At 40.5% G+C, this 26,270-nt stretch overlaps 1 long non-coding RNA gene across 1 annotated transcript; it reads left to right on the forward strand.

Moving 5' to 3' along the window:
• The first annotated feature begins 9,600 nt into the window (after nt 1–9,600).
• On the forward strand, nt 9,601–25,498 carry LOC144288147 (uncharacterized). Its single transcript, XR_013356160.1, has 3 exons — nt 9,601–9,965; nt 23,522–23,642; nt 24,174–25,498. It is a non-coding gene; the product is annotated as an uncharacterized LOC144288147 (long non-coding RNA).
• The last annotated feature ends 772 nt before the right edge of the window (nt 25,499–26,270 follow it).

Below are 26,270 nucleotides of genomic sequence, written 5' to 3' on the forward strand. Positions count from 1 at the left end.
TTCTCACACTTCCAGGTGATATTACTGCTATTGCTCTGAGAATCTCACTTTGAGAACCACTGAGTTAGACCTTCATTTCCTCAAAAAATAATAAAATTAAATTAAATTAAAAAAAGCAAAACATGTGGTGTGCATTAGTGACCCCCACCCCCCCTAAAGCTTATACCCAAGTTTTTGGTCTTACCCCTCACAGTGCTGGGAAAGCCCTCTCAGTTCCTGACACTGAGTGGCCCCAGATCAGTACCCTGGGCATCTAATGCCATTTCTGGTTCTTGGACTGTCCAATAGGTGAGAGAAACTCACTACTGGGTCCTGTAGGCTGAAAGGAGGGAAAGAAGACAGTGTTCCTTCCTTATCCACTACCCTGATCAATTCTGAAAAGCCTTGCCTCCACACTATGCCACTAATCTGTGTGTTGGGAATGGACCATTCAGCTCAATCGCCCTCCCTGTGTACCCAGAATCATTAGAAGAAGGAACCGTATCTCTGTTTCTTTCTCCAGTGGTGAGCTTCTTTTGATAAACCACAGCTTGTGGTAACTTATGATTCTCATTGCCCACTCGTACCAATGAATCTTTGTATGTGTGCTTCTATTGGGACAGTGGAGATATGTCGTAAAATTGCTCAAGTATGTTTGAAACAGATTCAAATTCTAAATGGATTAGCAGAAAATATCACCAAACATAATCCTTTGGTAAGTATTTCTATAAATTATGTCCTTTCTCCTTAAATTATTCATTTTATATATTCCTTCTCTCATGTATATGATCTGCTCTAAGTGAGGCATGCACACTGGCACCAATTTGCCTACCGCTTATTGTTAACATTTTGTTGTGGAAATGTTCATTTATGCTTCATTTTTTTAGGTAAAAGAAAGTCTTCACTTTAAGATAATGTTTTACCCAACTTTTCTGTTGTGCTAACTGTATCTGGTGCTGAGAGAACATAACTATGAAACTCTCTAAGGAATTTAAAGACAGTATACTTGTTGTCACATAGTATTTCCTTCAGGACCCCGCAGTGCTGGGAAAATCTTTGCTTTCCTTGAGGAACTGGCACATCTGTATTGTACAAACAACGTGAATCTTGCTCTGATCATGCTTCCCTTAATTTCAGCTTGAGGATACTAAATGTGCAATCAACATCTAGCAGTTGTGCAGAACCTTTGGGCACTCATTTGAGAATGCTAAAGTTGCCCTTTCTTTCCTTGTCTCTTTTTAAATTCTCTCTTATTTAAAACATTTCTGTAATCATTATTGATAAAAGAGGGTAAAAAAAAGTTTTTTTTTTTCATAGAATGACATTGTCTTCCTATTCTGAATATACACCACAGCATGGGATCTGGGTGTTTATATAGGAAGAGTGTATGATCTCAAGGGAGAAGTTGTGCTCAGAAGCCAATTGACAAACTAATCTCATGTATACCAACGGCCATTGTAAGAATGAATTCTTGTGGCCAGCTTTCATGCCTTTATTCATTGGGGATGGTATAAAGCTTCCATTACGGTCATGTGGAGCTCATTTACTTGACTGAACTCCAGTGAATAAATGGCCTTTCCAATTTGGTCCTTTCCAACCTTCAATAGGCTGTGATTCCTTCAAGTTCTACTATGTTTTGGTCATAGAAATACTTTTTATTAAGGTAAAATGCATGGAAAAGGTAATTTATGATGTGTAAATAGCTCCTGCAAATCCATACCAAAGAGACAAACAACTCATTAGAAAAATGGCATTGGGTCAAACAAACAAATCACAGAACTGTCACATATGGCTGAGAAAATTCTTGGCAACTTCATTCATAATGGAGGACAGGGAAATTACATAACCTATAAAATAGTGTCTTTGGCCCATGAGATTTGTGGTATTTTAAGAAAAGTAAGAACAAGCATGAGAAATAACTACTGTTGATTATATTATACATATATATAATATATATATATATATTATATAATATATATATAATTTTGTTTTTACTAGTGGGTAAGCTGCAAAGAGTCATCAAAAGTTTAAATGCAGGGGCGCCTGGGTGGTGAAGCATCCAACTCTTGGTTTGGCTCAGGTCATGATCTCGGGGTCCTGGGATTGAGCCCCATGTCAGGGTCTGTGCTCAGTGGGGAGCCTGCTTGCAGATTCTCTCTCCCTCTCTCTCTGTCCCTCCCCAACTTCTGCTCTCGCACATGGTCTCTCTCTGTCTCAAATAAATAAACAAATCTTAAAAAACCAAAAGTTTATTTATTTTTTAAAAATACCTGTAATATATAATAACAATATTTATTTACTTGTCAGAGAAAGAGAGCACAAGTAGGGGAAGTGGTAGGCAGAGGAAGAATCAGGCTTCCTGTTGAGCAAGGAGCCCGATGTGGGACTTGATCCTGAGCTGAAGGTAGATGCTTAATCAAGTGAGCCACTCAGGTATCCCTTAAAAAAGCAAAAGTTTAAATGCAGAGACTGAACCAGGAATGCTTTTAGGAATCTATCCTACACAAATATTGGCACGTGTGCACAGAGACATGCATATGCATGTCATTGCCATATATTAATTATAATATTGGAAAAGAGGATAGTTACACTACCTATCAATAGTTTATATATATATATATAAATTATATAATTACATAAACAGTGATGTAAGCATACAGTGGCATACTATACAGAATTTTAGAGGGTGAGAGCTCTCCAAGTGCCAGCATGGGAAAACTCTTCAAAGCATATGGTTAAAAGGATGAAAGCAAAATACAGAACAATATGAAGAGGGTATGAGTCCACATATGTAGTGAACAAACTACCACAGACAATATGTTTGTGTATGTATCTATATAAGAACGCAAACACATAGAGAAAGGACTATTTTTTATAGCTCTCCTTGGTTACAGAGTAGGATGGAGATGGGGGTGGAGAATGAGAGTAAAGAATGATTTCTATGGTTCTGTCCTGTACACCCTATCCTATCTAGTTCTATCCTATCTAGTTTGTCCTATGTAGCCTATCCTATATAGTTTATCCTAAATAATATATCTATATACTTCTATCCTATAAAGTCTGTCCTCTATAGTTTATCCTATACCCTATCCTCTAGTTTATCCTGTATAGTCCTACCCCGTATAGTTTATCCCCTATAGCCTATCTTATACAGTTTGAACTTTTGTATGTTTGCATCCTTCTATGCAATTACCAAAAAACCCTTTAAAATAATGTGAAGAAATAAATGACAACATAGTTACACACTAAAATATAATTTAGGTAATGGTATTGTGGATAAGTTTTATTTTCTTTGAGCAGTTGTTTCCAGTTTTCATGTTGTAAGCAGACAAAATTGTTTTCAGCTTGGTAACAGTTCACCTCTCTCGCTCCCAACACATCGGGAAGGGATATGGCAGATGATGTTTGAATCTCTATGATTTTTCCTTCAACCACCCACTTCATTAGAGAGCATATCTGACTTCCTCCCACGACTGGACTTCTCTGCTCTATGGCAGAGGTGCCTGGGTCAGGCTCTCCATGACCACGTGGAACACCAGGAATAAGGTTGGGCTGGGCCAGCATTGTGTTCATAGAAATGCCTGTCAAATTCCCCTCCCTCCAGGAGGTTGTTAGGGGAAGATGCTGAACGTTTTCAAATTTGTCCTTTCTGTCAGTACAGCATTATGTACCCCAAGTCTCCATATCCTGTAGATTTACCTGGATACCTGGAAATTTCTTTTTTAAAGGAAACATATTTTCTTCCAGCTGTGCCCTCCTGGGCAACTCCCATCTCCATTTGGTCTGGAGCTTTCACAAGCTGAATTCCTGCCAGTCTCCCTTGGATAGGCTCAAAGTCTTATTTTCTCCTGAATATGCCATATGGACTACTTGTGGATGATTTCTCATGGCCTACCCACCTTTCGTTACATGTGCAACATGTGTTTTTGAGAGGTAAAGAGTATTTCACAGAAAAAGATACTTGAAGGGGCTTCCCTTCCCCCTGCCACCTTGCTTTATCCCCTCAAAGGTATGTCTTAAGCATACAAAATGTCTCCCTAGGGCAGACTTCTCAATCAGTAACACACTTGTAAATCATCTGTGGATCTTGCCGAAATGCAGATTTTGATTCAGTAGGTCTGGGAGGGAGGTGAGTCCCAAGACTTGGCATTTCCATCAAACTCCCAGGTGTGGCTGATTCTTCTGATCTGCAGGCCCTGGTTTGAGTGGGAATGTTCTCAGGGACATTAGAACAAGTAAGTCCCATCAAAGCCTTGCAAGGGTGAGATGGGGTTTGTAGTTGCAAAAAAGGAAACAGTCCATACAAGAGTGAACGAGAAATCAGAGATGTGGCTGATCATATGTGTATAGTTTTCATTCAAATGTATATATATATATATATATATATATATATATATATATATATATATGCCCTTCTTCAGGACAAACCAAGAGACCTACAGTTTTACAGAAAAATGTGGCTGTGAAACAGGGAATCCTGGAATCACAGCAGTGGAAAGCCCAGAAGGTTTGTATCGGGGGCTTTTGAAAGTGGTGTGCTGAGCAGCTGCTGTTTCCTGGGGGCTAAGGGAGAGTAGTCTGCAGTGCACTGGGTTGTGAATTGTAGGGGGTGAAGGGGGAAAGACAGAGAAGTTGCATTGGTAAAATGATTTCTAGTTTACTCTGAAGTGGAGCCTTGGGATGTTTGCTGGGAGCTCTTTCCATTTTTTGTATCTTTTCTAATTGCATGGTCTGCTGCTAATACAGTGAAAAATGTGATTGGTGACAATGAGTGTGACAATTAGTTATTGCCATAATAATTCTACAGAATGAATTCCCTCAAAATTTACTGGCTTAAAATAGGAACTATTTATACATGAGCACAAGGCTACAAGCTGGCTGAGCAGTTACTTTCGTCTCATCTGGGCTCCCTTAGGCATCTATAGCTTATTGTGGTTTGACTGGCTCTCAGATGGTCTAAGATAGCCTCGTCTGGGAGAGGATAGATAACTCAGATATTTTTGTGCTCACTCTTCCTCCAGCAGGCTATCCTGAGCTTCTCTTCTTGGACGGCAAGAGATCCAAGAAAATAGAGGCATTTCTTGAGGGCTTAGCAGAGCTGATAATTGACATAGTATTACTTTGATCACATTCTGTTGGCCAAAGCAAGCCATAGGTAGCATAGGAAATTTACATTGAGAAAGGTGTGCATAGGAAGGAGGATGAACCAGTGTAACACAGAGGATATTCTTGTCTTATTTCTGACTTCAGGAATTCAGTAAGAATGCTTTCAATATTGTCCCATTAAGAATGATGTTAGTTGGGTGTTGAATGAACAATTTTAGGGTCATTTCAAAGAAGTACTCATTGATTATCTCTTTATTTATTCATTATGTTGGATACTGTTAAATGCCTTTCTAGTTGGTATGGCAAACTGTGTGTGTGTGTTTTCCCTTAGACCTATTGATGTCCTGAATTTTGTTAATTGATTTCTTAATGTCAAACCATCTTTTAAATATTGAAATAATTCCCCTGTGATCATCTATATATTCTTTTGTCATGCTACTGCTTCTGTTTGTGAATATTTTCTTCTTGTTTTTTTTTTTTTTTTGGTTGAAATTCACTTTTGATTGATTATGTTCCATCTTGTCAGTTTTGAAATTAGAATTTGTTTGCTTCATAAAAGCAAACATTTATATGCTCTGGGTTATCTTAAATACTACTAAATTATTTGCTTTTTACAGATTTGGCTGGGTTTGTTGTGAAACTGTTTGGAATAAGGCCTTTATTATTCTTTTTTTTTTTTTTTTACAGTTTATGTTATTTTGTGAAAATAACTGTGTTTAGATTATTCTGTCTCTTCTGAGGTCAATTTTGTTAAAAGATTTTCCTTTAAAAAGCCCACTTACCCAGGTATTAATATACTACACAAAGTTGAGCAGAATTGTCTCAGTATATTCTTTAATTGCCCAGTTTATGTGCTTCTTTCCTCTTTTCTTATTTTGTGTGTTTGTAATTTTTTACTCCGTATTTGAATCATCTTATTATTTATTGGTTCTAGATTTTTTTTTTCAAAATACTAGCTTTAAAATCTTAAAATTAATTTAATATGTTTGTTTCAATGTAACATACTTTTATCTTTACTAATTCTCCTATTTTCTTTCGGCTTATACTTTTTGTTTTTCAAAATTTTTGAGCCAATCATTTCATTCTTGTCTATTGATATCATTTTTTAAGGGTATGAATGTTGGGATGCATGGGTGGCTCAGTGGTTGAGCACCTGCCTTCGACTCAGGTCATGATCCTGGGGTGCTGGGATCAAGTCCCACATCAGGCTGCCCGCAGGGAGTCTGTTTCTCCCTCTGCCTATGTCTCTGCCTCTCTCTGTGTCTCTCATGGATAGATAAATAAAACCTTAAGGCTATGAATGTTTTTTTTTTTTTCTGAGCAGATTTAGCCATATCTAATTATTCCAAAAAATTATGTTTGATTTATAAAACATTTGGTTGGCATTCCCATTTTGTAATTTCTAGGAGGAAAAAAATTTGTCATGATGCTGTTAATTTTTAGTTTTATTGCATTATAATCAGAGACTATGATCTGTGCTATTTCACATTTTGGGATATATTGATGTTTTTTCCTATGGTCTCATTTTCTATGGTCAATTGTTAAAGCTGCACTGTAGGCACTAGGAAACAAGTTTTATCTCTATTTTTAGAGTACAGTATTTGAAATATGGCAGTCTAATTGTATTATTCAGTTCTTCTGTATGTTTAGTTTTGTTGTTGTTGTTGTTGTTGTTGTTGTTGTTGTTCTTAATCCTCATCACCTGGCAGAGGTGGATTAAAGTCTCAAACTACATGTGCATTCATTTTCTTTTGGTGTCTTTTGTATTTTCTTAAAAAAATAATTTTTTATTTTATTTGGATTCATAATTATCATGGCTAAATTATGAGATGCCCCTTTCAGCATAATAGAATGTCCCTTTTTGTGACCTGAATTCCACTGTCTCTAATTCTGAGTTTTTTGGTATCACCTTAAATTGGCACTTGAAGAGAGTACCTACTCACCTAATCCCTGCTTATTGTTTATTTGTTCCTGCAGACTAGCTTGGCCTCATATTTGCTAACAAAACCAGGTTGGAAACTAGAAGAAAGGAACAAAAAACCAAGATGATTCCTGAAAGCAAATTAAATTGAGTTAAAAATTTAGTGCGTGTCTTGAAATATAAAGTCAGGGAAAATTCGAGAAGATAAATCCCAAGCCAATGACATAAAAATATGGGAGAAAAATTTAAAAAATTATACAAATAGATCAGAAAATTTAATATCAGACTATTGGGAATTACAGAAATGTTTGGGTTTGTTGTTGTTGTTTTTAAAGCAGCAATAGAGGTGAAGTATTTTTTTTTTAAGATTTTATTTACTTATTCATGAAAGACATAGAGAGAGAAAGGCAGAGACATAGGCAGAGGGAGAAGCAGGCTCCAGGCAGGGAAACTGATGTGGGACTCGATCCTGAGACTGTGGATCACGCCCTGAGCCAGGGGCAGGTGCTCAACCGCTGAGCCACCCAGGCGTCCTGAGGGGAAGTATTTATTAAATAAAGCATACTAGAAAATTTCCCTGACCTCAAAGACATATGTGTCCCTGTTGGAAAGGCTCAACAAATACCTGCCCCAATGAATGACAGAAGATTCAAACTCTGTAACATCATTGTGAAATTTCAGCATACCAACGCTAAAAGCATACAGGAGGAAGAAAAAGAAAAATAAATAGCAAATGAAGGAATGAGTATCACATTGGCATCAAGTTCTTGACAGAACACTTTAAGCATGGGCTGAGCAGAGCTTGTTTGCCCCTCCAAGATACTCTGCTCCATGCTGGCTGCCTGGCAGGCGTCACGGTGGAGAACTGCAGTATGTCTGAAAAGAAAAATACAACAGGATTAAATGAGATAAACATTACAGAAATAAATCTGAACCAGGTGGTCCCCAATTACAACTGCAAATAAGAGTGAAATATCCAGAGGAGATAGAAGGTGAGCAGCCATCCTTAGAATGGAGTGTCCATTTGTCCATGTGGCACATTGTACAGTTATACTGCAATATAACTCTGCAGGAGTTGGGACCTGCTCTATCTGTTCATGAAAGCACCTGCGGCATCTGAAATTCTATGTGGCATAAAGAGGTCCTCCATAACAATGTATTCGATAAATAAATGAATGGGCATGTTATCTTTGAAGCTCATTACTTACTGCCCTGTGAGAAAGGCAGATGTCATGTGAAAAAAAAAAAAAAGTATACATAGGTAAGCTGGAAGCAAGACAATCTTGGCGTGGCATGAGTCAGAATTGGTAAGGAGCACAGAGGGATCCAATCTTTTCAGGTATGTATTGAGAATTTGGGTGTTCCTCTTTGGCCTACTTCATGGTACACACTTAGCTTTAATTAATAACAGAGACTTTAATCAAGCATTTGGAAGCGGAGAGCTATTTAAGAATAACACAAAAATGCTTGTTATTAGAATCCCTAGTTTCTAACACATGCCCCCTTATTACTTTTAAGCTTGCTTTTATGTTTTCCAACAGTTTAAAATACATGTTTCTTAGAGAAGTCGGCACATCTATTTTCAGAGTTGGAATGAAACATATTTTTGGCATTGATATAGTGTCTGTCTTATTTGGTGGTCTAGTTTTTCTTTTCTGGTATTTGTTTTTTCTCCTTATTTCTAATCCCTGTAATGAATTTAATCTCTTCTCATGTACATGCCCAATACAGTGTTATGAACCCTGGAAGATCTCTGCTAAATACTTTTTAGTTTACCCACTGCTGTTTCTATCTGATTTCATTCAGACCAAAAAAAAAAAAATAAATAAAAAAAAGTCCTCTTGTCTTGAGCAGATGTCTCAGGTGCTAGCACTGTGCTGCGACAGACTTCAGCAGACTTGTCACAAAGCCTGAAGTCTCCTCCCTTTGACCTTTAAGAAAAGTCCCAACTTAAAAATTACTCCCAGACACATCTTCTCCCCACCCCCAGAAAGAGGGAGCAAGGAAAGCTGTGTCATGTTTCACCTTAAAATCTTGTTAATCTGATTTTCAATTATTTTTTAAAAGTTTTCCTCTGCTAAACGTACCAGATAAGTGCATGAGATTTACTTTGGAGACCAAGGCAATCCTGCACCAGAAACAGGTCAATCCTGTGAGTGATTAGAAAGTCTCCTACAGGACTAGTCCATGCAAATTGGACTTAGCACAAGATCTGACTTCAAAGGACAAACCTGATGGTTAAGTGGAGAAAAATTATGCCCTTATGATTAAAAAGAAACCGGCCTATTTCGTGCAGCCCAGCGGCATGGTTGCGCCGCTAAAACGTTCTCCCGTCTTGTCTGTCTTGTCTCTGCCCTGTGTGAGGAAGCAGGGAAAGAGAAGCCAATCGCACCCTCCGAGTTCTCTCTCCTTGGGGGAGCTCTGGGCCAGCGCTACTCTGAGCGAGGTCTGCGGCCAGGCCATGGCCATCCTTCATGCTGCTGGTTACCCTTAGCAAGACAAAGGACTTGCAAGGGAATATAAATCCGTTCCCCCACGAAGCACACTTCCTGGTTCAGCTTAAGTCACCATGAGCCTTTCCCGAGGAAGCCGGGTGGAGTCACATTCTGCCTTAAGCTTCTGGTCTCGGTGGGCCTGGGGTAACCCGACTGCACTGCACAGCAGGAGGAAGGCTGCTGGGCTGATTCGGGGGGAGCCAGGGAGTTACTCCCGGTTGCTGACAGCAGCCACACATTAGAGGCAGCCCGAGGAAAGCGTATATTTTAGGGAGACAGAAATAATGAACCTCGTGGAAGCCCGAGAGCTGAGATCATAGAGCTGAAAATAGCGCCAGGGGTGCCAGGGGCCAGTTCCGGAGCCGAGGGTCTCCAGGGAAGGCACCAGCCAGACTAGCGCACCCACAGACCTGCACCGTGAAAGGGACAGGTTTTGCCTACAGCTTCTCCTTCCTCCTGACCAGGTATGTCATGATATCCTGCACTTCAATCGAATCCAAAGACAGTATGTGAGGTCACTCTTCTCTCAATGAATGCATCAAACGTAAAGAAAATCCGGAGTTATTAAGCCTTTGCATGGGGATTTGGGGAAATACAAGGCATTAAGTAATGCTTTGGTGAAATCTTTTACCTTCCATCGGCAGTGATTTAAAAATATATTAGATGGGGCAGCCCGGGTGGCTCAGCGGTATAGCGCCGCCTTCAGCCCAGGGTGGGATCCTGGAGACGGGGGTGGGGGGGTGGGGGTGGGAGTGGGTGGGGGGTGGGAGGGGAATGAGTCCCATGTCTGGCTCCCTGCATGGAGCCTGCTTCTCCCTCTGCCTGTGTCTCTGCCTCTCTCTCTATCTCTGTGTCTCTCATGAATAAATAAATAAAATCTTAAAAAATATGCATATTAGATGAAGGAGTAGCACACGGTGCCAGTTACCATAGATAAGAGAAAGATTAGTAGTGAACTGTTTAAAACAGACACAAACTAATTGTCTGAGGGACAGATCTATCCTGCAGATGTACTTTAATTGGCCTGCATGTTGCTTTTATATATAAATGCACATGAACCCCCGCATGTATATACATATACATATATGTGTGTATGTGTATATATTTGAATTAATTCATGTCTATTTAGCCATATGCATTGGTTTCCTATGGCTGCTGTAACAAATTGCCATAAACTTGGTAGCTTAAAACAGCACACATTTATTCTCTTACAGTTCTGGAGGCCAGAAGTTCAAAATCAATTTCTCTGGGCTAAAATTAAGATGTTGGCAAGGCTATGCTCCTGACAGGGGCTCTAGGAGAAGGCTTGTCTCTTGAATGTTTCAGTTTCTGGTGGCTACCAGCAATCCTTGACTTGTGGCCACATCACCCAATCTCTGTTCATATTGCCTTCTCCCCTTCTGTGTAAAATTACTTTCTCCTCACTCATAAGAACATTTGTGATGGCATTTAGGGCCCACCCAGATAATCCAGGATAATGTCCCATCTCAAGGTCCTTAACTCAATTACATTTGCAAACACACTTTTTCCATATAAGGAAGCACTTATTGGTCCTAGGTTAGTCTTGGGGACCTATATTCAGTATGCCATACCACATGAAATTATTATTTGGCTCATTTTAATCTGTAAAAGTGATTTTCATATGGTAAAATCTAATAGTTGCCAACAAGTAAATCAGATTTCATATAAATACAGATCTCTCTCTCTCTCTCTCTTCTTTTAATGCGACAATCTGGATATGCCAGAGCCAAATCCTGAATAGTAACATGTCTGGATGTCAGTAGCATCTGCCCCCAGTCAGACTCACCTGTAAGCTTCGACTCACTGTTGCACCCAGATATCTACACTACTTACTTGGACTCTGAATGGCTTTGAGTTTATTACCTATGACTTTAAATCACATACAAAACTCACATACATAAATCACACACATACACACTGTTAATACAATGGCCAAGCTGCCCATTCTACAAGGCCCTGGCAGATAACTTGCACACACAAATGACATACAAAATGGAAAGTAATAACACTTACTGATAATGAAAAGAAAAAGTAGTTTCAATAGCTTTCATCACGTTTCTTAAAATGCTTTATGATGGGGTATTTTTAGCTAGTTTGTTTTTTGTCACCCAATCATAATAATGTTAAATTCTATTATTTTTTGAAATTGGGAATTATACCTTCCTAAAAATCTCTGGAGGACTAAATGTATTTCATTATGAAGAATTAATATACTTTACAAATGTGTACTTTGCATCAATCACTAAAAAGTGAGTTGGGCCGACATCAGGTTGACATTTTTTGTAGCTCTTTTTAATTGAATCAAAGGGAGGAGGGTGGGAGCAGAGATGTGTGGTTGGTACTCCCAGGTGAGTTGGTGTTTTTGAGAAAAGTAAAGGTTTGTAAATTCCTTCTTTCTTTCTCCTCTCTCCTCCCTTTCCTTCCTGCTATGCTTTTTCTCTTCTCATGTCTGAAACAAGTCTACTGTATGATTTGGGGGTGGGGGAGGGGAGAAGTAAAGGGAGACAAAAGCTTGATGTTTTGAATTAAACTATAATAATTGAGTTTTGAGTAGTCAAAGCTCTGATGAGACAAGATGAGCATCTCCTCCAACTCAGGATTCTGGGCAGGAGACTCAGCAGCTAAAGGTCCTGGCTACAATATAGTTAACTGTTTTCTCCATAACAATAATGTGAGTGCTAAGAGTCAAGTTTGTAGGTTCTTCTCCAGGGAAGAGTAAGTGATGAGTTAAAATGTACCATTTGTCAAAATCCTGATCATGAAAACATGTGGTTTTTGTATTCATTTTCTTCTCCAGCACATTTTTAATTAGTATCTTTTAACTTTTTTGTTCATTAATTCATCAGATATTTCGTGAGTATCTATACATGCTTGGCATTGTATAAGATGATGGGAATATTTCAGTGGAAAGAATAAACAAAATCCCTGAATCTTGAAGACCACACTCTAGTGGGAGGAGCAAATAACAATAAACCCAATAAATAAGGGAATGATCTCCTACAATAGAAGTTGATAAGATGCCTTGGGGACCAAAAGTAGGATAATAAAGAGCTTGGTGGCTGGGGTGTGAGTTTTATTTTATAAATCTTTTTTTTTTTATTTAATTTTTTTTTTTTATGATAGTCACACACACACACACAGAGGCAGAGACACAGGCAGAGGGAGAAGCAGGCTCCATGCACCGGGAGCCCGACGTGGGATTCGATCCCGGGTATCCAGGATCGCGCCCTGTGCCAAAGGCAGGCGCCAAACCGCTGCGCCACCCAGGGATCCCTATTTTATTTTATTTTATTTTATTTTTTTTATATAATAAATTTATTTTTTATTGGTGTTCAATTTACCAACATACAGAATAACACCCAGTGATCATCCCGTCAAGTGCCCCCCTCAGTGCCCGTCACCCATTCACCCCCACCCCCCGCCCTCCTCCCCTTCCACCACCCCTAGTTTGTTTCCCAGAGTTAGGAGTCTTTGTGTTCTGCCTCCCTTTCTGATATTTCCCACACATTTCTTCTCCCTTCCCTTATATTCCCTTTCACTATTATTTATATTCCCCAAATGAATGAGAACATATAATGTTTGTCCTTCTCCGATTGACTTACTTCACTCAGCATAATACCCTCCAGTTCCATCCACGTTGAAGCAAATGGTGGGTATTTGTTGTTTCCAATGGCTGATTAATATTCCATTTTATACATAGACCACATCTTCTTTATCCATTCATCTTTCGATGGACACCGAGGCTCCTTCCACAGTTTGGCTATTGTGGACATTGCTGCTATAAACATGTGTGGAATCAGAAAAGACCCCAAATAGCCAGGGGAATTTTAAAAAAGAAAACCATATCTGGGGGCATCACAATGCCAGATTTCAGGTTGTACTACAAAGCTGTGGTCATCAAGACAGTGTGGTACTGGCACAAAAACAGACACATAGATCAGTGGAACAGAATAGAGAACCCAGAAGTGGACCCTGAACTTTATGGGCAACTAATATTCGATAAAGGAGGAAAGACTATCCATTGGAAGAAAGACAGTCTCTTCAATAAATGGTGCTGGGAAAATTGGACATCCACATGCAGAAGAATGAAACTAGACCACTCTCTTACACCATACACAAAGATAAACTCAAAATGGATGAAAGATCTAAATGTGAGACAAGATTCCATCAAAATCCTAGAGGAGAACACAGGCAACACACTTTTTGAACTCGGCCACAGTAACTTCCTGCAAGATACATCCACGAAGGCAAAAGAAACAAAAGCAAAAATGAACTATTGGGACTTCATCAAGATAAGAAGCTTTTGCACAGCAAAGGATACAGTCAACAAAACTCAAAGACAACCTACAGAATGGGAGAAGGTATTTGCAGATGACGTATCACATAATGGGCTAGTTTCCAAGATCTATAAAGAACTTATTAAACTCAACAGCAATGAGTTGCAGTTTTTTTTTTCTTTTTCTTTTCTTTTTTTAATGAGTTGCAGTTTTAAATGGGCTGGCAAGATGGGCTTCGTTAAGAAGGTAACATTTGCTCAAAGACTTGGAGGAGAGAGGCGGAGCCATGGGAATATTTCGAGAATGAGGATGAGTGTATCATTCTGGGAGGACAGCCAGGACAAAGGCCCTGAGGTGGGACACACCTGGTGTGTTCTGGGAGCAGTTAGGAGGCCAGTGTGCCTGGACCGAAGAGAGTACAGTAGGAAATAAGGTGAATGAGAGAGTCTTAACAAACTATGAAGGGATTCTGATTTTTACTCTGAGATGGGATAATACTGCGGGATTTTGAGCTGAGGAGTACTATGATCTGATTTGTGTTTACCAGGCTCACTCTGGCTGGTCTCTGGGAGTTAGATTATAGCTAGTCCAGAGTGACAGCAGGGGATCAGAGAGGAAGCTTCTGCAAAGAGCCACACAAGAGAAGATAATGACAGTGCTGGTTGCAGGAGTGGGTAGATGAATTTTTGAAGGTTGAGTCACAAGAATGTCCTCACAAAGACAGTATGCTGATTAGAGCCAAGACCATTGAAATATCATTGGGCCCCAACAAAATATAATGTAAGAAGACTTCAGGGAAAGGACTATAACACAGAACAACAATAAAACTACACAGCATGCCTAAAATGTAAAATGATCAAAACATAAGTTTAAAAAAATGAGAAAGGATGAAGAACAGTACTGAAACTGCAGAGCTCCCACTCAGTGGCCTCATCGTTCGCAGGGTCTGCACCATGATGTGCTATGTGAACTATTCTCATCCTCCTCCAAATAAATAAAAGTTATAGTGCCATCTGCATTAGTAAATTTTTCTGAAAATTCCATAGGAAAACAGGAAACAGTATTTATATCACATGCAAAAGTACTAAGAAATGTCTTAAGACATTTTTGTTCTTTATTATTGATTAGTCCTCAGATACAAGCTTCTCCACCCTCATACTCTATCCTTGCCTCTACTACGACTCCTCTGTGGAGTTTCTTTACTGTCTAAAGGCATTAAACGCTGGCTCTCGGCTTTGAGTCCCCTCCATGATACACAAACCAAATAGTGGGCTCTTCCCCTCTCCTCGCTGCAGCAACTGGCTGTGCTGTTGGGAGGCAAGCATGCCTGTTAAGTTCTAATGCTCTTCTCCAAGCCTTGATTAAAATATTAGCCCCCAAAATACAGATCTTTGATTGGATTAGGGATGCTGCTGCCCCCCCTCCCCAATAATTTTCCTATGCGTTGTTACAAAAAGAAATTTGAAATTCCTATCATAGGCTTAGAACATCCACCCCTTTGGAGGGTTTCTTCCAGAAACAGAGAAAAGAGGAGCACGCAAGACTGCACGCAGCTGGTGGTGTCCTGGAACCAGCTCATGAAGGTTCACAGGAGCCATCTGTGCATGCTCTTTCCAACTTCCACATTCAGCAACCTCATGTTGTAGCTTGAGCTCAACTGTGATGGTAATACTTCTACCACAGGAATTCTCTGACTGCAAGTCAAAGCTTTTAGGTTTTCCTATAGAACTGATTTGCCATATATCTCTGCAGACAGGTCTTACTAGAAGAGATGGTAGCAAAAATGATAGTTTAGTTGCCAACTTGGAACAAAGCCGATTGAGAAGTCTAAATTAAAAGGTTTCATAGAAATAGAATAGAAATCAAATATGAAAAAGCTAGCTTTTATTCTATCTAAATACAGAATGAAAATTGAACAACGTGGGACTTACTGGTACAGTAACCCATTCTTCCCTGATCCTTCCCCTTGTAACTAAAAACTCTGGACATAATACAATAAACAAGGATACAAAGTGTCTGAGAGGTGGAGAGAAGGAGGCAGGCTGCTCAGGATCCTTGGGATTTCAGGAACAATGTGGTGGTGAATTCCCTGGGTTTCCATATTGTATCCCGCGTATGCCTGCTAGGACACAGCAGAAGCCACCAGCCCAGCACCTCCAACAGACATACACAAAAACATGTTTCCCCCAGCCAAAGGCCTGGGGAAAGGATAGCCTGTCAGAAGAAGACCTTTTTGACAATACCCTCTACACTCTAGCAAAACACAAACCTGCAGCCCTCTCTGAAGTTTCTAGTAGGTTTATCTTGCACAACCCCACTCTGCACTGAAGCAGATGTCTTGCTCTGATTTCCCCTGCCAGGTTGTGTCTGCAGGGCTGAGCATGAAGTAATCTTCCATCCCTCACCTGGCAGAAGGAGTTAGTGGCAATATGGTTGGACTGCTGGGTAGTGTTGGGGGAACCAAGCAGGCAGTCCCTGCTTGATGGAAGTAGGCAGTGCTCTAAATCCCCCATCCAGATAGTGTTCGTGGGGTCCTGTGAAGAGCAGAGTCTCCACCCCACCCTGTGGCAATGGGATATGATGAAGAGGTGGTAGGCAGGAAGAGTCACCATTTGGTTTCACCTCTGGTGTCAGGAAGGTCCAGTGATGAGGCTTTACCCCACCTTAGAAGAGAACTAAACAAGGTATGCAAAGCAGGGCTAGTCAGAACGCCTGCTCATTCCCTTAAATAATCCTCTTCCGTATGAGTGGAGCCCAGTATGGAGAGCCTCCATCCCACCCAACATCAACAAGTCGGAACAATGTGGAACGAGGCAGAGGAGTCAAGACACTGTTTCTGCAACCTCCCTACTCCCACCCCATGTCAGCATGGCCCAGTGGGGAACTGAGACTCTACCTCCCCACCTGGAATCAACAAGGCTGAATGAGCTTGTCAAAGGCAGGGCTAGCAGGCACTCTGCCCACCCTCTCTCTCCTCTGGTGCCAACAGGGAGCTGAGATTCTACACTCATTCTTCAGTCACAAAGCAGTGTGAGCCAGCCTTTTGCTGTTGCCCTCCCTGGATATCAATGAATCCTGGTGGAGAGCTGATCTTATCCTCCATTTGAAGATAATGAGGCAGTGGAAGGTGGTGTCCACTTTTCCTGAGAAAGTGTTGGGGGACTGAATTCTGACATGTCTTCATTGAGGCAATGTGAGTCAGGGTCCCACCTTTTCAGGGGTGGTGTCAGCACTGCCCCGAAGAAAGCTGAACATGCTTACCTACACCTCAAGAGGGGCCTACCCGCTAAATAAGATTATATGGAATTCCGAGTGTCGAATTATCATATTCAAAATGTCCAGGATACAATAAAAAGTTACTAGTCATACCAAGAACAAGAAAAATCACAAAAAAGAATGAGAAAATACAGATGTCAATGATGAGGTGAATCCAATGTTTGAATTATCTAAAAAGGATTTTAAAGAGCTTATGGTAGAAATGCTACAAAAAACAATTATAAGTTATCTTGAACTAATGAAAAATAGAAACTTTCAGCAAAGAAACAGAAGCTATAAAAACAAAAAAGAACCCAAGTCAGTTATAAAACTGAGGAATAAAAGAACTGAACAGGTCCAGTGGGTGGGTTTGTTATAGAATGGAGATGACAGGATAGAATTAGTGAACTTAAGGACAAATCAGTAGAATTCCTTAACCTGAACATACAGAGAAAACAGATGGATAAAAAAGGGACAGAACCTTAGGTACCTGTAGGACAGTAACAAAAGAGCTAGTATTTGTCTCATTGGAGTTCCCAAAGGAGAGAAAGAGAGAGCAGAGCTGAAAAAGTTTTCAGAGAAATATGATTGGAAACACTCCAAAGTTTGTGACACAAACCTACAGGTTCAAGAAGCTATAAGAATCACACATATGATAAACCCAAATAAGTTCACATCAAGATGCATCAAAATTAAACTTTGGAAAACTTAGGTAAAGATAAGGAAAAAAACTTGAAAGCAGCCAGAGAAGAAGGACACATCATTTCTAGAGAAACATGGATCTGAATGATAGCAGGTTACTCATCTGAAACTATTGAGACCAAAGTCTTACAGTAAACATCCCAATTAAAAGTACTATTAAAAACTTGGCTTCTGAATTGGGAATGAGACAAAGATGTGGCTTCACAGCTTCTATTCAACTTATCTCTGAGATTCTAGCAAGTACAATAAAGCAAGAAAATTAAGTAAAATGCTTAATAATTGAGAAGGGAAAAATATTTATTTGAAGATACTTATTGTGTACATGGAAAATTCATAAGATCTACAAACAATTAGAATCAAGAATTGGACTTAGCAAGATGACTGGATACAAGGTCAATATGAAAAATCAATTTCCACATGCCAGACACAAATAGAAAATTAAGTTCAAAGAATCCCTACACACTATTACAATCAATACTTGAATTTAGTAAGATAACAAATAGATAATTATGATATAGGAAATTAAGAAAGCATGAAAATGCTTAGGAATACATGTAACAAAATTAGTGAAGACTTCTACACTGAAAACTACAAAACATTATTGAGGGAAATTAAAGAAGATCTAAATAAATAGAACTATATGCCATGATCATGGATTGGAAAGCTTAGAATTGTCAACATGCCTTTTTCCCCAAATTTATCTATAGATTGAATGCAATCTTATTAAAAATCCCAGTGGGTTTTTTTTTTTTGTGTGTGTATGTGTGTGTGTAAAATTAAAAAGCCGACTTAAAAGTGAATATGGAGATGCAAGGGGGCAAAAATAATAAGGTGCATTTGAAGAGGAGGAACAACAAGGCTGGGGACCTATACTACTAGACACCGAGACCCACCAAGAAATGACAGTAAGTAGGATGGTGTGATGCTGACCCAAGAATAGACACACTGGCCAGTATAACAGAAGAAAGAATTCATAAACAGGCCTGCACATATATGATCGCCTGACTTGTGACAGTAGTACACTGCAGTACATTGGAGAAAGGACAGTCTTTTTAAATAAATGGTACTGGGTCAATTGAATATCCATATGGAAAAAAATCTTGGCTTCTATTCCACCCCCACACAAAAATCAATTCCCGATAGACTGCAGATGAAAATATGAATGGTATGACAATAAAGATTTTAGAAAAATGTCTGTATGAGTATAGGTAAAGATTTCTTAACTGTGGTGCAAAAACCACTAGTCGTAAAGGAAAAAATTAATATAGTGCATCACATTAATATTAAGAATTTCCAGGTATGGAAAGATACCATGAAAGGAGCAGAAAGGCAAGCTATGGAGTGGAGTTATATTATTTGCAATACATGTATCCAATAAGGGATTCATACACATAATAGAATATATATAGAATAGATATATAATTAATATAATAGAATATATAATAGAATATATATAGAATAGATACATAATTAATTAAATTATATATATAGATATATATTAATATATCTATAATATATAGATATATATTAATTAATTATATATAGAATAGATATATAATTAATTATTATAATTAATATAATAGAATATATATAGAATAGATATATAATTAATATAATAGAATATATAATTGTATAGTATGCAATTTATGTGTATTCATATATTATAATACTATAAATTTTATATAACATATACATATAAAGAGGGCAGCCCCGGTGGCGCAGCGGTTTAGCGCCACCTATAACCCGGGGTGTGATCCTGAAGACCCGGGATCAAGTCCCGCGTCGGGCTCCCTGCGTGGAGCCTGCTTCTCCCTCTGCCTGTCTCTGCCTCTCTCTCTCTCTTTATGAATAAATAAATAAAATCTTTAAAAAAGGAAAACATATACATAAAGATATAATGTATAAGTACTGTATGCATATATGAATTCTACTGATCAATAAAAAAGCAAGAAAACCAATAGAAGAATAAAAGACTTGAACAGACACTTCCAGAAGAAAGTATCAATATGGTGAATAAACCTATGTACAGAGGTTCAACTCCATCAGCAGGGAATTGCAAAAATAAAACCACAATGCATCGCTTCAGCACACCCACCAGAATGCCTACAATGAAAAAGTAAAAAACATCTAGTGTTGATGGGACAATCATGATCTCTTGTGTGCTGTTGGTGGAAGTGTAAATTGGTAAACCTCAGTGGAAAACAGTGTGGCAATATCTGCTAAATCTGAACATATGCAGACCCTGGTTTCACTTTTAGGTATATTCCCAACAGAAGGGCAAGCATATGTTCACCAGGAGCACGAATGAGAATGTTCATAGAAGTACTTCTTGTGGGACTCCTGGGTGCTCAGCTGTTGAGCGTCTGCCTTCGGCTCAGGGCCTGATCCCAGCATCAGGATCAAGTCCCGCATTGGGCTCCTTGCATGGAGCCTGCTTCTCCCTCTGTCTGTGTCTCTGCCTGTGTCTCTCTGTGTCTCTCATGAATAAATAAATAAAATCTTTTTTTTTTAAAAAAGAAGTACTTCTTGTAATACCTCAGTATTGGAAGCCACCAGAGCTTTCATCAAAGCCAGCTGACTGGGGAGTCTGGGTGGCTGAGTAAGTTAAGCATCTGATTTTTCATCTCAGCTCAGGTCTTGATCTCAGGGTCATGAGTTCAAGCCCCGTGTTAGGCTCCATGCTGGGCTTGAAGCTGACTGACCTGAAGGGGGGTCATGGTCACAAGTAGGAGTCCTATAGCAGAAACTGGCAAAGACCTTCTAGCAGGGGACTGCAGGGGTCTGAGAGTCTGGAGGGGCAGGGTCACTGGATGCCTGAAGAGATGCCACAGGCATTGCCTCCTCTATTCCCCCATGATGTCAAGTGAGACCACAGAAGCTATTGCCTGAGTTTAAATCTAAGAAGCCCGAGAATAACATGTAAGTAACTGAATTTCTTTGGAATATTTTAGATCAACCTTTTTAAAAATCACTTTCTTGCTTCTCGCTTCTTTTGTAAAAAAACTATAATATTTTCCATCTCAACCATTTTTAAATGTACAGCTCAGTGGCATTAAATACAGGTGTGGTGTGCTACCATCATCAAAAGGACTCTTCTCATCTTGTGAAACTGAAACTCTGTCCTCATTCAACACTAAATTCTATTTTCTGTTTTCAGGAATTTCACTACTCTAGAAACCTCATAAAAGTCACACAGTAGTTGTCCTGCGTCTGGCTCATTTCATGAAGCATAATGTCATCAAAGTTCATCCATGTTGTAGCATGTGTCAGGATTTTCTTCCTTTTTAAGGCATTATAATATACTATGGTATGAATATACCATATTTTGTTTATTCATTCGTCTGTTGATGGACACTTGGGTTTCTTCTGCCTTTTTGGATATTGTGGATAATGTTGCTCTAAGCATGGGGTAAACTATCTCTTTGAGCTTCTGCTTTCAATTCCCTGGGCTGTCTATCTGAAAGTGAAATTGCTGGGTCACATGATGATTTTGTTTCATTTTTAAATTAATTATGGAGAAACCACATATTGCTTTCCATAGCAGCTACACCATATTACATGGAATGTTTTGGATGAGCTTGTAAGTGAAAGGGAAATCCAAGACAGAAGCAAAATTCATTGTAGGAAAACAAAGAAAATTACATTTATTTTCCACACCAGTGTTTGCAGACTAAAGAAATGTATAGTTTGAGTGAAGTATTCTGCTTTCTACCTGCTGAAGTTTGAGTTCAATAACTTGCTCCTTTTTTTTTTTTTTTTGAGTTTGCATACTGCCCAAAAAAGATGAGTTGAGTAAAGTTTTGCCTTTGCATTCTGTGTCTCAGTATCATGGAAGCATAGCCTTTCCCTTATGTTTTGTGGGATGAGAATTAATCAAAAGCTTTAACTATGGAACAGTTTTCCCTCCAGATGTCATCCCCCTTGACATCTGTATTGGATTGGATGTTGTGGACCAGCCTGCTTTAAACGTTGTCAGTCCTTTGTTTCTGTTCCTGTGTTCTTCCTACTCCTCTGATTGCTCTCTACCTCCCCCTGTTCCCAAAATGTCAACAAGGGTGTGCCCGTGGCCTTCCTCTCCCCATGGCAGCCTCAGTGAGCCCTATGGCCTGTGATCTGGGGGGGCCCTCGGAAAGCAGAGCAGAGGCAGAAGCCTCTTGACACTGCCTTTGCTCTCTGTGGCCAAGTTCCTGGTGTGGCTGAGGGATCGGGGAAAGCTGGGGCTGAGATGACTCAGAAGTTCCTGCCCAGGCAATTGGATGGTTTCTCCATTTGCGAGGAAAAGCAGGAGGAAGGATAGACTCTAGAAGGGCGATAAGAACTTCAGTTCTAGACATGTTGAGTTTGAGCTGCCTGCAGGACACTCACGTGGCATATGCTGCTATCCTATCTCTCACATCTACTACCCCAGGCACTGTCCCTCCTGCCAGCACCCTCACCACCTCTCACCTGGCCCAATCAAACAGCCTCCAACTGGCCTCTTTGTCTCCTGGTGTCTACTTCCTCTTCCAAACCACCCTGTGCTGCTGGATTAATCTTCCTAGAACACAACTCATGCCATTATGTTTGTGAGTCATGCAGTACATGCTACCACATGGTCACATCACCACTACCACACACCAGGTATCACACAATACACACCAGCATGGTCACATCATATACCACCCTAGACCATGTGTCACACAAGACACACTACACACAGTCACATCATATACTCTGCTCACACACTACATGCCACACGGTACACACTATCATATCACATGCTATCATATATCACACATTGCATGCTACACACTACCACAAGTCACATTCCATGCTTTCATACATCACACCACTTTACAGAGTTATACACTATGACATAATCATATCTCATATAAAAACTGTTATCCCTCAACAACCTCCAAGACACAGCCTGTCCTCCTATATTAAGTTTAAATTTCCCACCCTAGAATTCCAAATAAATTAGGATGTTTTGGGTTGAGAGACACAAGTTTTGACTTCAGATGTCTTAAACAACAAGGATACTTAATATTTTTTATGCCCAGTTAGATGGGTAACATTAACTCCAGTTTGCAGAAGAGGGAAGCAGAGACCCCAAATTCTTACCAGACTCATCCAGCACAAAACAGTTAATGCATATTTGAGTCAAGAATTAGCCCCACCTTCTCCGTCCTCCAAGCCCCTACTCTATGCCCTCCTTACACAGCCTGGTTAGTTTATCTTTGCGTATCCATTCCTTTCTCTAAGAGATTAGCTTGAAGGAGATGTTGGCAGATGTCAGGATGAACATGTTTTTCAATTTTGAGCCAGTGAACCCGCTCAGAACCAGAAACTTGGGCCTTGCTCTCAATATCTCCTACCTCTCACCCTGCCATAGCCAGTCTCTCATGGATTCTGTCAAACACATGTCTCTCCAACCCTTCTCACCATCCCTCCTGCAACCACACTGCTAGGCCCACCACATCTCCCTCACTTGGGTAACTGGTGTAACCTCCTGACAGAGCTCCCCACTTTCAACCTTCCTCGCTTATGGGTTGATCTTAGCATGGTAGCCCAAACTAACTTCCTGCAATTCAAATGTGGCCATGCCACAGCCTTCCTCAAAACTTTTTAATGGCCCTTAGGCTGTTGCTTGTCACTTTGGGTGATCTGGCTTACCTTTCCTACCTCACTTATCACCAAATTCCCCTCTCCTTCTGAGCCCTGTCTGGAACTTCTTTTGTTTCCTTGAATGTGCCATTCTCTCTTCTGCCTCTGGGTCTTTGTAGATGCTGCTCCCCTTTGCCTGCAACAATCCCAGCTCTGCTTCCCAAAGGCTTTCCTTGATGTTGGAGACTGGGAGAAGTGCTCCCCCAACTTTTCCACAGCACCCTCTGCTTCCCTCTCATGGTATGTATCTTACAATTATTTACCTGTCTGACTTGGGCTAGACCATGAGCAACATGAGGAAAAGGACTGTGACTAACTTAGTCGCTGAGTCCCGGGGTCTAGCACTGTGCTTGGCACACAGCAGACAGTCAACTTTCTGCTAAATCAAGAAAACAATTGTATGAAGTGACTCTGACAGATTCACTGTCTTTCTGGGTGAGGTGACAGGAAAAGAGAACCAAAGATGGTAAGTTGACAGAATAAGAAGATACAACCAAGAGAAGGCATCAGTATGAAGAAACAGCTAGGCTTGGAGTTCCAGCTTAGACCTGAAAAGTTTCCAACAGTGTCAGAGAATTTGCAGAAAGTTTGGGCTGAAAAGGCCATCAGCTGTCAGCATGGCTCAGCCCCTCACTTCACAGATGAGGAAATGGACGTTTATCTTATCTAAATCTACAGTGGAACTAATCGAGAACCAAACTCTTTGGTGCTTGGTGGTGGTTATATGCTGAAGCCACATGGTTTCTCAAGATTTCTTGGCTCTTCCTACAGCTGTGGCAGGCATCGGCTCCAGTTCCAGACAGGAAGTTGGCCCGGACACACACCAGCCACATCTGTGCTGTGGTTCCTACAGCCTCCACCACCGACTGCATCTCACTTCCCTCCATAGGCCTGCCCTGGACTCAGAGCACCTAGAAGGCTGCCCTGCTTGGAAGCAGCCTTTGTGCAACCCAGGTAAAATAAATTAACCTCCCTCCCAATTTTCTGTCCTCCATTGCCACGATGACAACATGCTCATCCCTCAGACCTGGGAGTCTCCCGTCTTTTTGTGCCAGAGGCTCACATCAGAATCCTTCCTCCCCTAATCTGATGCTGCTGCCAGGTTTTTTTTTTTTTTTTTTGAAAGTGTTCTTTACTGGTGCCTGTTTATCATTATCAGATATTTCTTCCACAGAATGCTATGTCACACATTTCTCTCCTGGGCACTATTCAAAGCATTTAGGGCAAGCAGTCAATGCTGCTTTAGGAACAGAACTTCTAGAACTCACATGAAAACTAGCCTACTAGAAGCCAGATGCTCACAGGGATGGTCTGCTGAGGCTGGAGCCAGGACTAGGAGATTTTGGTTGACCTTTCCAGCAGACACTAAGTTCTGGAGGGTTGATAAGGAAAGGAAGAGAGAGCTCGAAGCTACTCAGAGGGAGGGATGAAGTCAGTGATTCTGTCTGCCTCTTATAAGTGACAGAGAGGGGAGACTTCACCCAGAAGGTAGAGGTAGACTGTTTGTGGGGGTGAGCTGGGTGGAGTGAGAGATGGCAGACAGAGGGCCTGGGAAGTACTTTCACAAGAGGTTTGAGAACTCAGACCCCGACTTAAGATTCCACCTCCTGTACAAGGAGTGTAGCAGGTGGGAGGAGCAGAGCGAAGCACATGCCCTGAGGCATCCAACTGTGGGGGCCCAGATAGTCCGCTCACTGCAGATGGGAGGGAAGTCACAAACCCATCATCTTGCTGTAGAGCGCCTGGCACATGGCTGTCTGCTGCCCACTGTGAGCTGGCATAGAACAGAAGCCGGCAAACTAGGCAGCCTAAAGCATTTACTTTCTGGCCCTTTAGAGAAAGTTTACTGACGCTGGCATAGAGGGGCTGGCTGCATGGATGCCTCAGAAAAGTATTGCATTGAAGGTATTTCCATTTATGGAATGGCCTTCACGGACCCAGGTTCAGGTTCCCGAATGACCAATGAGGGACCAGACCCTTCTCTTTGAGGTTGTGGGGGGCAGACCCCTGTTGTGAGAATCTACCTCCCAGCATCATCTCATGGGAACTCAGAGGCATTCTAGTGTTTACAACTGGGCTTACAAATACTCTGCATATCCAGGATTTTATTTTTATTTTTTAAAAGATTTTATTTATTTATTTGAGAGAGAGAGAGAGACAGAACATGAGCAGGGGGAGAAGGAGAAGCAGGCTACCCACTGAGCAGGGAGTCTGAGTGAGGGCTCCATCCTGGGACCCCAGGATCATGACCTGAGCTGAAGACAGACAGTTAATCAACTGAGCGCCCCCCAGACGCCCCTCAGGGCTTTTTAAAAAATTAAATAGTATTTTTCAGCTGAAAGACTAATACATAACATGTGATTTTTTTAAAAGAAGTTATGCAATGAGAAGAGCCTTCCTTCCACCCAAACTTCCAATTCAAAATAACTACTCTTGAGAGTTTCTCTTGGTATCCTTGTGTGCGTGTATGTCTGTATCTTTTTACTTTGTACAAATGGAGGCTCTTGCTGTCTTGCTTTTTTTTTTTTTTAACTTAATAACATAATGAGAAGTTCTTTCTACATCAGCAAATACAAATCTGGCTCCTTTCTACTGTCAGCATTGCATTCCTTTGATGGAATCTACCTCATATGAATGAACTACTCCCTTATTAAAAAAAGTTGTTTCCTGGGGCGCCACAGTGGCTCCAGCAGTTGAGCATCTGACTCCTGATTTCAGCTCAGGTCTTAATCTTGGGGTCGTGTGTTTGAGCCCCATGTTGGGCTCCATGCTGGGTGTGGAGCCTACTTAAAATAAAGTTGTCTCCAGTGTTTGTCTGTTGCAAACAGTTCATTCTTTGTATAATGAATGAATGTAACTGGGGCATGA

This window comes from Canis aureus, chromosome 1 (assembly GCF_053574225.1).
Source record: "Canis aureus isolate CA01 chromosome 1, VMU_Caureus_v.1.0, whole genome shotgun sequence".
In the NCBI taxonomy this organism is placed as follows: Eukaryota; Metazoa; Chordata; class Mammalia; order Carnivora; family Canidae; genus Canis; species Canis aureus.